This window comes from Brachycentrus maculatus, unplaced genomic scaffold, assembly GCF_059751285.1.
Source record: "Brachycentrus maculatus isolate JH-2025_06_01 unplaced genomic scaffold, ASM5975128v1 h1tg000055l, whole genome shotgun sequence".
NCBI classification, from domain to species: domain Eukaryota; kingdom Metazoa; phylum Arthropoda; class Insecta; order Trichoptera; family Brachycentridae; genus Brachycentrus; species Brachycentrus maculatus.
Window position 1 is genome coordinate 5,911,339 of NW_028280809.1, and position 12,694 is coordinate 5,924,032.

The following is a 12,694-nucleotide window of genomic DNA, read 5'->3' on the forward strand; positions in this document are numbered from 1 at the left end:
AGTTTCGCAGTCGAGCTAACTACGCCACGGCGCCTGTCTATGATTAGTACATTAGTAGAAATGCCTTTTTAATATTTATTTTCATTCCCTTTACGTATTTTATAATATATGTTTGTACCGTAGAGAAATTGTGATACTTCAGATTTGACTAGGAGTGACTTAAGAGAATAGGGGAGTCTAGCAAAAACGTGATATATTCTCAAAAAATAAATAATTTTTTTTTTATTCCTAGTAGTGCATTTTTACACCTACTATGTTATTTCAATTAGAACTCAAAAACGTATGTTAAATTAAAACGTTTTTTCTAAAAAAAAACTCCCTTTGGCTTTCATTATCCGACCCGGGGGGTAATGAAGCCAAGGAATGTCCATATATAAAATGGAGGCTACAGTCCTTTGTTTTGCTGTCCTTTATGACTTTTTTAAAGTAATTATCTTAGAAAAATACTTTTGTAATAATTACTTGCAAAAAATCATTAAAATTGTTTTTGAAGGTAGTTATTACAACTTTTTCTACATTTACGAAAATGTAATAATGTACACAGTAATAAGAATGTACATAGCCATTGAAAAATGCATAAAAAACTACAGTATAATAGTTATATTAATTTAATATACAAAACAATAACAACATTTGAAAACACTACATACATATACTTGACATAAAGTATGTCAAGTAATAAAATCAATCAGAGAGATCTTTTCTTAGTCTCGGAAACCTTAAATGAAATAGATAAATCAAGACTTTTTTATTGATATCTCAACAAACATAAAAGAAAATGTGGATCTCTGAAAATTACAGAGCTTATGACCTGTCACAGGCTGGTTCAAGTTGTCACTTTATACACTGTAACATTCACCATTCTACCCATGATTGACACTGCTCATATTTTATGAGGTTATATAATAAAATAACAGCTTTATTGATTTTTTAAATATTTTTTTGACCCTTGACCGAGATTTGCCGCTACCGACATCATCAGACAGGTGAGAAGCTAGAATTTTTTATGATATATTTTATACGAAAAAAGGGTTGAAAACCATGATTTTGATTTCAACTTTTATAAATTCATAGTTTTTAACCCTTGCCTCGTATAATAAACATAAAAATTTGTCTCACCTCCCACCAGTCTGATGATGTAGGTAATGATGAAATCCGGTTACTCGTCATGTAAAATAAATGTGAAAATAAGTATAAAGCTGTCTTAATACATATTTTTACATTTATGAAAATAAGTATATAGCTTGCTGAAAATAAGTTTATTTTATTATATTAATTTTAAGAGTACAGATCCTAAGTATATTAATTAATGTTCATATGAAATCACTATTTGTTTTATATATTAAACAGATTTTTAGATATTAAACACAAAGTTTGACATGACGACCATTAATGTGGATGTAAAAAACGGTTACAATGGTTTTTATTATTCATTTCAAATAACATTGTGGAGAATGGAATTAACACCTATAAAACGCATCAATACGGAATGCTTGTAGCCTATAAGTGAAGAGGGTGATTCATTGCTATACCAAACCCTCCACAGAAATGCTCCTTACCTACCCCATTCACAATTCACGACCCTATAATACTACTCGTATCAGGGGCGCGGGAGGGACAACATTGAAAGGCTATCGATGGATTGCATTACGGAAGATTTGCTCGACACAAAACGACTTACTTGGCTATAAGATACAGTATCTACGCTTGTTAAAATAATTGCTTTTTTGATAAAATCAGATAAAAAATAAACGGTTCTGGTGAATGCTTCGACTCTTCGGTTAGATGCAGAAACTCTCTTAGGGGTTAAATTATGAAAGGATGAGTTATTTCATCAGAAATGCTTTAATTATTTATCATATTATTATTTGACATCTCAACGTAGATAAAGAAGAATATGGATTTTTTTCTTGAATGTTTTCCGCAGATACTTTGTGGCACATTTTATAAACTTTTTTTATTAATACAATTCAACCTACCATTTATCATTTAGGATTTCTACGGAGTGTGTGGATGTTTTTAGTGAGAGTATTTTTATGTTTTCAATGTTTTTGAATTAAAATAAACCCTTATGATGATAAGGTTCTTTTCGAAACCGGTAGATTAAAATGTATTAATTAAAAAAAGTGGTGAAAACAAAGTTAATTAATTTTATAAAGTTTTTGAATATGGAAGTCTGGACACTTACAACCGTCATAGACTGGTTTAAGTGATCACTTTACACATGTGTAACATTCATCAATTCTACCCATGATTGACAACCATACTACTCAAATTCTCGAAATTTCTAAATGTATGATCCAATTCCGAAGCCAGGATATCTGTCTTCTGCCCACACCTCGTCAATCCTTTAAGCAAAAGCCATAGATAGAACACTTTTCAGACTTTGACAGTGTTCTTCTTCACCAACACTCTTCCTACTCTTGCTCTTTGGAGCATATTCGCGTTGCTGACTATATCGGTCCATGGAATGTATAAATTTTGAGGATTCATACGAAACAAAGTATTATCAGTGTAAGTATTATAGATACATGTACCATATATACCTGGTACATAACTAAACTCATATCCCATCTTAAATCATACACCTTAGTAATTTCACTGCTAACTTAGAATCAATGACCTGTATAAACTCATACCTCTAGCGAAATAGATAATGTTTTTGCCTAGAATTTTCACTCATGAATTACATGAAATTATAGTTACTTTTAACACAAAGAGTAAATCCACTCACGAGTAGGCATCTGTTATAAAACTTAAAAAGTTGAAACCTAAGTAAGGTCACAATAAGAGGTGTTGCATAAACCGTAACTAGATTTCAGAGTCACGAGGCCGTTAGATAATTGAAAAAACGAAAAAAGGTGACTTTCTCTCGATATATGAAATACATTGTTACATTGTTAAATATCCAAAATTAAACAAGGTTCATTGGATTGAATTCTACATTTATATATGTATATGCTAATACGTGACGCGTTTCGTCTTATTAAGACATTATCAAACACTAAGACTGTGTTTGATAATGTCTTAATAAGACGAAACGCGTCACGTTTTAACGTATACATAGATAAATGTAGAATTCAATCCAATTAACCTTGTTTGATTTTGGATATATTACCCAACAATTCAATATGGAATTCTACCAACTGTCTACAGTTACAATAAATATGAAATACTTTTTTTTTTTTAAAACTAATTTTACTAATGAAAAAGAGTACCGAAACTAATGCCCGTGACAGTTGAATGGAACTCAATAAGTGTGATCACCTTCTTTCACACGTTTGGGGTGACCGCCCCTCGACAGGGGTGACCATTCGACGCGCCCTCTCGACGCTAACAGCCTTTGCTCATTTACAATAGCGAGTCAAGGTAAATTCAATGCTACACACGAGTAGCCTAATGCGTGAAAATATTGCTAGAATCTAATGTATTATTGCACGAACATTAGTAAATAGCATCGTGTCTACCACTCGTAAGGGTGGAGTGGGTAGCGGGTGATATCTGGACTGTGACATATTTTATTTCTGAGCCATTGTTAGATACCCCTTACAAAAGAACAATAGACAATTCAACACTTTTAAAAATATTTTTTTTAAGAAATGGGAATAATTTTGTATATTATTTTATAACTTTACAACTTTGGTGTGGGTAAATGATAAAGAGTAAAAGTTATATAAAATTATGGAAAAGCTAATTATATTTTCTTTTTGAAATAACTCCACCGACAAGGCATATGAGGCTTGGTGGGTCTCCGCAGATTTAAAAAAAGTTTTTGTGTATTTTTACATAAATATTGTATGTGTAGGTATACATATACCTATGTATGTATGTATATATATACGTATAATAATAAAACCCTTATCCGCACCCCAATGGTGCATAGGGCACTGTGTCATATAAACGCAGTGTTATCTTGATCGTTTACACATGAAGGAAATGTGATCAGCCCACCGCTTCAGGTACCAGTCCATGGTAATATTGAATAAATATTACAGTGAAAAAATCACTTATATTTATTTTACCCCCCTTGGGAATCGAACCCGGGACCTCCAGAACGGTAGCCGAGCGTGCTGACCATTACACTACGGAGGCGGACATACTTACATACGTATACTTATGTAAGTATGTACAAATACATAAAAAAATTTAACAAATAAATGAAATTCTAAAAATATCTATTTTGTAAGTTATTAGTTAACAGAGAATGAGTGTGGGTGATTTTTTTTTCCTTTATTTTAATTCTTTTGCATTTCACAATATATTATAATTACAAGTATAAAAAAATCTAATAAAAATACAAAAAAATCCACAAAGGCATTGCCTGTGTGTGGGTATACATTTTATTTTATGTTATAATAAAAGACATTAAATAAATAAGTGTTTGTAACATGTAATCAATTGTAATAATATTCTTGAAGAGTAATTGCCACGAGACTGAGAGTGAAACTTCATGAAGCTCAATTTTCGATCAAGATTCCAAGGCGGTTTGATGTCAGAATAAATATTTTCATGATTTCAGATCGCTTATATCATGTTGGCTTCAACAACAGTTTGAATAATATAATTTGAATGATATTAACCCCTAACTTATATGTAAATGTTGATTACCGCGCCATTAAGCTGTTGAATATGATAATCTATGAATATCAACTCCCTGATTTATAGTCAATATAATAATTATCGGGGTTGGAATGGCTATAAAATCTCTAAGTGTCGATAAATAGTTATGACGTAATTTTATATTAAAATTAATACGTTCTATTTGTTTAAAAACAACGGAACTATTTAGCAATATATTGTTCATAAATACATGCTTCCATGGAAAAAATATGTTTAGTGCATATATATTTTTACATACTACATTTTTACGAAGAAAAAAAAAAAAATTATTTACATTTTATTGATAAATGTATATTAGTGGTCTATAAAAATTACGTTTTTTCATTAATTGATTCGGCAGTCACTTTGTGGTAAAATCATAAATTAAATTTGAATTTTACTTAGAATTATTTATTAGAACTATTTCTTCAAATCTATTGTAACACGTATTTTGATGCATTCCGCATCATTTTTAAACACCATAATCACGTACGGTGTTTGAAAATGATGCATTATGCATTGAAATAGGTGTCATAATGAATTTGAAGAAATAGTGGTATGTACTTATTAATACTTAAATAGAAAATTCTTATTGGTTTTATGTACACGGATTCGTGGCATATTTAGTTTATTTATCTTAAAAATTATAGTAAATGTGCATAGTTAATAATAATAAACAAGGTTGATCCCTAAAAACAACACAATAGATACAATTTATATATTATACTAATCAACATTTGTCACATAGTTCATTTATTTGTCTTATTCTTCTTGTCATATTTTCTAAATAAGACACCACTAAAACTGATAGATCTTTATATTCTATTGCCTCATCAATTTTTGTCAACTGCATACCTTCCTTCGCCCATTCCGTTTCAGTTAGATTCTGTTTTTTTTTTCAAAAATGTATATATTTATTACTGTTATCTTTCATCATAAAACTTTACTTAATTGGAAAGTGAATCCAGATATCTATAATAATTTATAGTGCAGATGATTAGAAAGATTAAAATGAACTTAAATCGAGTATTTTGTTGAGAGATAATAATATTTTCCATGATTTATAGGTGGTATTCTTATACTAGGTATTCTTGAGAGATAATGATAATATTTCCCGTGATTTATAGATGGTAAGTAGTCATATAATAATATTATTATATTATCAACATTCGTCTTAAGCTATAAAAACATTAATGGTCTCACAATACTAAATCAATGAATTCTTCCTTTCCCCGAAAATGAATTGTTGTCTCCCGTAAATTATTACGGGAGACAACAATTCATATTACTGCACATATTAAAAATATTGTCTTAGTACCTAGAATTATATAGCTATATAAGGACCGTCAGTTCATTTAATCCAATCTTCACATTCGTTTGAAATGCCATAACTAGGCTAAACAATTGTCACAAAATTGATTTTAATGTGTTTATTCAACAATAAAATACAACTTAGTGGACTGAAAAAATCAGTGTTTGTTTAACATTTAATACATAAGGTAGTAGTCGTATTTATTTGATAGTAAGACCAGTGTGTACCTCCATTCACGTCAGAGCATGAGGGGACCCATAATGCTGCTTAACTAATTGTTCCACTCATCCCTTAAGGTCTCAAGCCGCCATCTTAGAGCAAACGATTAATTACATACTAAATCTTTTGAGATAAAGGTGAAGGCGAAAATTCATAGCAGCTGTTAAATATTCACGACGAAATGGCAATTTTATTTGACAAGAATTCGATTAAAAATATTTATGTCCTCCATGATCTTATAAACTAGGTTAAAAAACAAAGAAGAATATATTTTTACTTTATGAAAGGAGGCATCTGGTTACTGGAATTAAATAATGGAATGAAGAAAGTAAAAGTAGTGTAGTGGATTAAAAGTTTGGCTACCATCCATAGGGTTCCACTGTGGTCAAAATATACACTTTATGTTATTTATTCCAAAGTACCTGGACTAGTACATATATTATTTATTGATGTGGCATAATATGACAATTTTAAAATTAAAATAAAAAGCTTCTCTTAGATTTTTTTTGAGTTGATTAAAGAATGTATGATGTGCTTAACGTATTCACTGTGCGTAATATTGTACTGAAATTATTACTACTACTACTATCATCACACCATTTCTCCGCAGAGGTAGGCAGAGAGGATAGAACGCCACACTCCTAGCTTCCTTCACACCCATACATCTAGTCATAAATGCCATCCGATAACGCAGACTTTTGACACCACCAGATTTTAGGTTTTGATTGATCTGATTGTATGTACTAAGTCTTTTTTGGCCGTTCTCGCTCACATTCGCCATATATTCCTTCGTATTCATTCTCTCCTTATCCATTCCCTAAACATATAATACCACCTCTTTTCAATTATCCCTAGTTCAGCTTTAGATTCCTTTCAAATATCTTCGTTTTTTTTAATTAACCTGCTTCAAAATTCCCATAATAGCTTTGTATACATTTTTTTTCAATTCAGCCGGATAAGACATAATAAAATTGTCAAAAAATCAATTGTTTTTTGTTTCGAAAAATGTTGAAACATACCTTTATTTTACGTTAAAAAATAGTGTTTAAATCGTTTTAAAAATAGTACGTAAATATCTCGTTTGTTATCCAGGCTCTGTTTATTTAACCAATAAATCTTTTTTTCCAATCTCACCTAAATCCTTAAAACTATACTTAGGATAGTGGAGTATATTTCATACGCAAAGGCGATTTATTGAAATTTAAAAATAATGCATTTTGCCAAGCGCACCTTTATCTTACTCAGAGTGCAGTAATAATGTTTACAGGTTTATAGTAAGTGCAGTAAATCTTAGGGGAAATGGTGAAGTGAAATTAAAGTGTCTGAGATGGATGTGGTGTACCCACTGCACTGTGCATCGTGGACCATGCAACGTGCAACCAGCACCATTTTCACTAGAATTGCCTTTGTCGTGAATTTTATGGCTCTCACTATATTTGGCATAAAAGCCACAGTGCGAGGATTTCATTTGAATGTTTTCTAACGTATAACTACCCGTTATTTTTCAAAATGCTCGTACAAGACATTTTTTGTGAAATGTTTATATAATGAAGAGTTGTTTGTCTCTTAAGATAGTTTGTACAGCTTTTTACGAGATAAATGCAGAAAACAAGTGAACGTAAATAATATTATAGGTTTCTCAACTTGGGATGAAATATTTTTTTTTTTCAATGATAAAAAGTGGAAGTCTGAGCATCCTAGAGCTTATGACCTGCCATTTGGTTGGCTTTAGTGGTCACTTTATACAGTGTGGTTGTCAATCATGGGAACAGTTGGTGAATGTTACACGTGTGTAAAGTGATCATTTAAACTAGACTATAACGGTTGTAAGCTCCATAAATGCCCAGACTTCTGTATTCTTCTTCTGTTAAAGTTTACCTAAATGAGAAGCAACATATTTTATTATATCTTTAGAAATAAAAAAATAAAAACAGCCTTAATCCTCGCATAAAAGAACATTGCATATTAATTATTGAAGGGGGTTTTACGCCAAATTTATTACCTGCTTTAGCACCCAGAAACGTTTTAAAATATCTTGTACTTGCAATGTGCATTTCAGTGCAATATGCAAAACCTGAAAACGTATGTTTCCGGTAAAATGCACATAAATTCACGTGATACATTTCGTTGTTTGTGGAAGATAAACGTTCAACAGAATTTCATTAAATATTGGACCGCATCTTCCCATATAATATGATCTCGTATATGATCTCACACAATAGCGGTCGGGTCGGGGGATAAGGGCGTTTATGAATTGATTATATGCAAGGGGTGAATGCGGTTGTATGCGCGGTGGTGGAGGCATTGGCTCTTTAATCAAACGAAACACTTGGCGTGCTCTTAAACCACCCTTATTGAGTAATTTCAACCCTGTTCCGACATACGACTCGAACTTATTAATTATTAGAAATCAGAACGTTTTGCATTTTTTATTAGCACTTCACGATGGTGACTATAACGTGGGGTTCGATTTAGATATGGTATGAAATACGTTGACCAAAAATAAATAATCGATAATAAAAGTTTATAAATAGAAATACTTTATTTTACACTTTTTATGGTTTAAACACATGTTTAAAGATGTACATGTTTTTCCCCGATAATGAAAAGGTTTTCGTCGAAACCAGTTGGAGAAAAGTACAAATAAAAAGTGGTTAAAAACAGAGTAGTTTTATTTTAAAAGTTTATAAAATGTGAAAAATATTGAATAACATTCAAGAAATAATAAAAGTTTTACAAATGTATCTTTATTACAGACGCTGTAAAATTGAATATATTAATTTATAGACTCAGAAAAGATATAACAAACTAAAGGAAAAAACATGTTTAGTAAAAAATAAAAATAACCATAATTGTATTAAATGATATCGGGAATACCAAAAATTTAATAATTCAACACTTTTTTTATCACTTTTTTTTATTTGTAAAATACCACTGAAAAATTCTACTTCACGACTGCTAGTTTTGGAATAACTATTCCATCATCAGGTCAAAAAACTCTGTAGCACGAAAATCTTTAGGCTTCCGCAAAGAAAAGTTTTAAAGTGGAATTATACAAAGTGAATGATGAATAAATAATAAGGAGAGTATCATATTATCATACCACAAAGTTAACAATGCTTTTAAAGTACTAAAAATAATCTCCTAATCATTCATCGTTCATTTTGTGTAATGCCACAAAATGAACGACGTGTAAAAAGCAGTATACAATAAATGATAAATACCACCACCAAAGCAAAAACTTTATTTAATTTTATTTATTACGAAATTTAAAAGAATATTAACATAAATGCGTTTACAATAATCAATAACAAATAAAACAGGTAATTGTAACATTCCAATTACAAAATTTCACAAATGTTAAATGAGTTAAAAGCAAACAGCAAGAATAAAATATAGCAAAAGTTAAGAAGATTAATATATAAGACTTAATTTAGAGCTAATGTACAAGTTGAGAGGAGCAATAAAGTAAAAATAAGTGCTATAGCACTTACCTTATTTGCCACAAAATTATTTAAGTAATTATTAAATTGAATTTAAAAACATTATTAACATCAATATATGAATAGCTACGTATCTGTTGCGTATGTTTTCTGTTTGATGCTAATAATGTTTTTTAATTCAATTCAATGATTACTTAAATAATTTTTTGACAATATTATTTTGTTAAACTCAGAATTATAACGTTTTTATTATAACGTTCTGCTACTTGATCATAACTTAAAATAAATAAACGTTTATTTTACCTTCTTCGGTTTTATGTATGGTTAAAGGTATTGCAATTTCATTATGAATACGTATATACGTATTTTATGGTGAAGGTAGAAATACTACATGCATATGAATATATCTTACATATACTACGTATACGGGGTAAATCGAGTCATCCGTCCCACCCCTATTCTCAAATATCCGATCCATTAGGAAGCTCCAGATCATATTACCTTTATGCAAATTATGATCAAGTCAAACCTGCATCCGTGTAATACAGTGCCCTATGCAATTAAGCATTTGAGGTAGCAGTTAAAATTCAGATTATTTATATATTTTTCATTTGAAAAAAAAAGTTAAAATCATTCTATATTTTTCGATTTAGGCGTATTCGAGTATTGTTAAATATTAGTCATTATTTTTTAACATCTCATCAAAGAAGAATATGGAAGTCTGGGCATTTACGGGGCTGACTAGACTTCCATATTCTTCTTCATCTTTGATGAGATGTTAAAAAATAATATGAAAATAACTCCTGTAATTGGAGATAATCCATATTTTGTGAACAAGTATTTGGACACACTCAAAATGTTGTAAATATTAGTTATTTATTGATTTGGCGTTTAATGTGTAGAACTCCATTTTAATTTATATATTAATTTTTAAATCAAACACAGATTTTTTAAATGATGTTTTAAAAACTAGGTTGTATTTTTTTTTTAAAAAGACACATAAAAGTTAATATTGTGACAATTTTTCGACTAGTTATGGTATTTTTAAACGAAACAATTGTCACAATATTAATTTTTATGTTTTTTTTTAAAAATAAAATACAACTTATAAGACTCAAAAATTTGTGTTTGATTTCAAAAATATTAAAAAAAAAATAATATTGCTATCATTATTTCGCCACGTACAATAAACCGATGGATACAGATTAACTTCAAATATTATAATTGAATTTACTCTTTATAGCATAGTGACAAATTATTTTAGTCATTGATCAAACAAAAAAGTTTAAGAGTTTTTCCAATAAAATTCTTAATGAACAAAGTTTTGCGTCTAATGAGACTGCAATAAAGAAACTTACCCAATAAAAGAAGTGGTTTTATTATTAAATTTAGTTTTATTGCAATGGCTTAAGCTATCAAAAGTAACCCTCAAAAAGAATCAAACTTTGGTTAAGATGTATATTGATTCAATTGATGCTGAAAAAATCTTAAGAAAATAAAGTTTTAAAATTCTGCATTTGAATACTAGTTATTACTTTCATTTTTCAAGGTCATAATTTCAGCAGACAGACTGATAAATATATTTTAAGTTTATTTTAAATATCGTATGATATTTTAAATATAAAATACACCCGCAAGAAATACATATCGCTCACTCCTTTCAAGAACGTCATAAATCAAAAATTGTCAATTTTCAGTTGTGCATGTTTTTGGAATGCCCAAAAAATGTACTATATCTCAGCAAAAGAGGCATATTTTTAACTTAATATTTACCCGCTACAGGGCAGAAAGTGTCGTTTTTGCATTTTGAAGAAAAGGTATTGTTTAATTATATTTTTAAATATACTAAATATTTTTCAAATGGAGAAAAAACCTTCAGGTTTTACCTAAAAAGATCTGTTGCATAGTAAATTATTCAGTAAGTGGCTTGATATTTATTTTTATACATTGTATTATATTTTTAAACTTTAAAAACGTTCTCCTGAAAAATCAAGTTTTTTGATTTATGACGTTCTTGAAAGGAGTGAGCGATATGTAATAATACACATGCAAATGAAAGAGTTTCTGCTGAATTAAAAGTTTTTTCACTCACCATAGATGTCTCTTGAAAAATTCTAGTGAATTCAAGCATTATGTTTTGAATTTAAACAATTTATATATATATATATATATATATATATATATATATATATATATATATAAATAAATGTATATATATATATATATATATATATATATATATATATATATATATATATATATATATATATATATATATATATATATATATATATATATATATATATATATATATATATATATATATATATATATATATATATATATATATATATTTATATATAATTTCTAAGAATTTGAGCAGTGTTGTTAAATGGGTAGAATTAGTGAATGTTACATGTGTGTAAAGTAAAATTAGAGATGATCTAGATTTGTAAAAAAAGTATTTAGACACTAAAAGTAGTTTGATAATGCCCTAGCAAAGCGAAACTATTGTCACGAATTTTATTATTGATTTTTATGAATTTTAAAAATAAAATATAAAACTAAGTAGACCTTAGAAATAAGAGTTTTATTTTAATATTCAAAAATATGTATTGCAAATCGTTTCGAAATTTGCGAACTATATATCGAAAATATTATCTACCACCCGTTCGTGCTAGGGTAAAAATTCAATGCATACAAAATATTTTTTCATATTTCAATAATGTTTTTGTTTGATCGGTGTTCGTGGGAGGGGAAGGGGGGAGGGGTCGGGGTAGACAGGGGTGCAGCCTCTGTGTTCCGCCCTTGTTTGCTTTACAGCCCAAAATGCAATACGTTATTGGAGATAGTGCCAACCGTTATCACAAATCAGGGATGCCAAAACTTTTCATACATGAAAAATGGAACGGTCTCTTATGAATACTGACAGTGGAGTGCGTTAAATATTACCGCGATGTTAAAATATATCCGTGAACAATATTTATATAAAACACTGCTTTATGGTGGGGACTGACCGGAGTTTTTTCGTCGTAATGTAACATCATAACATGTAACATCGTTACACGTAACGGTGCGAGCATTCGTATACTCCATCCGATGTTCGGATTCTCGCCGCGAA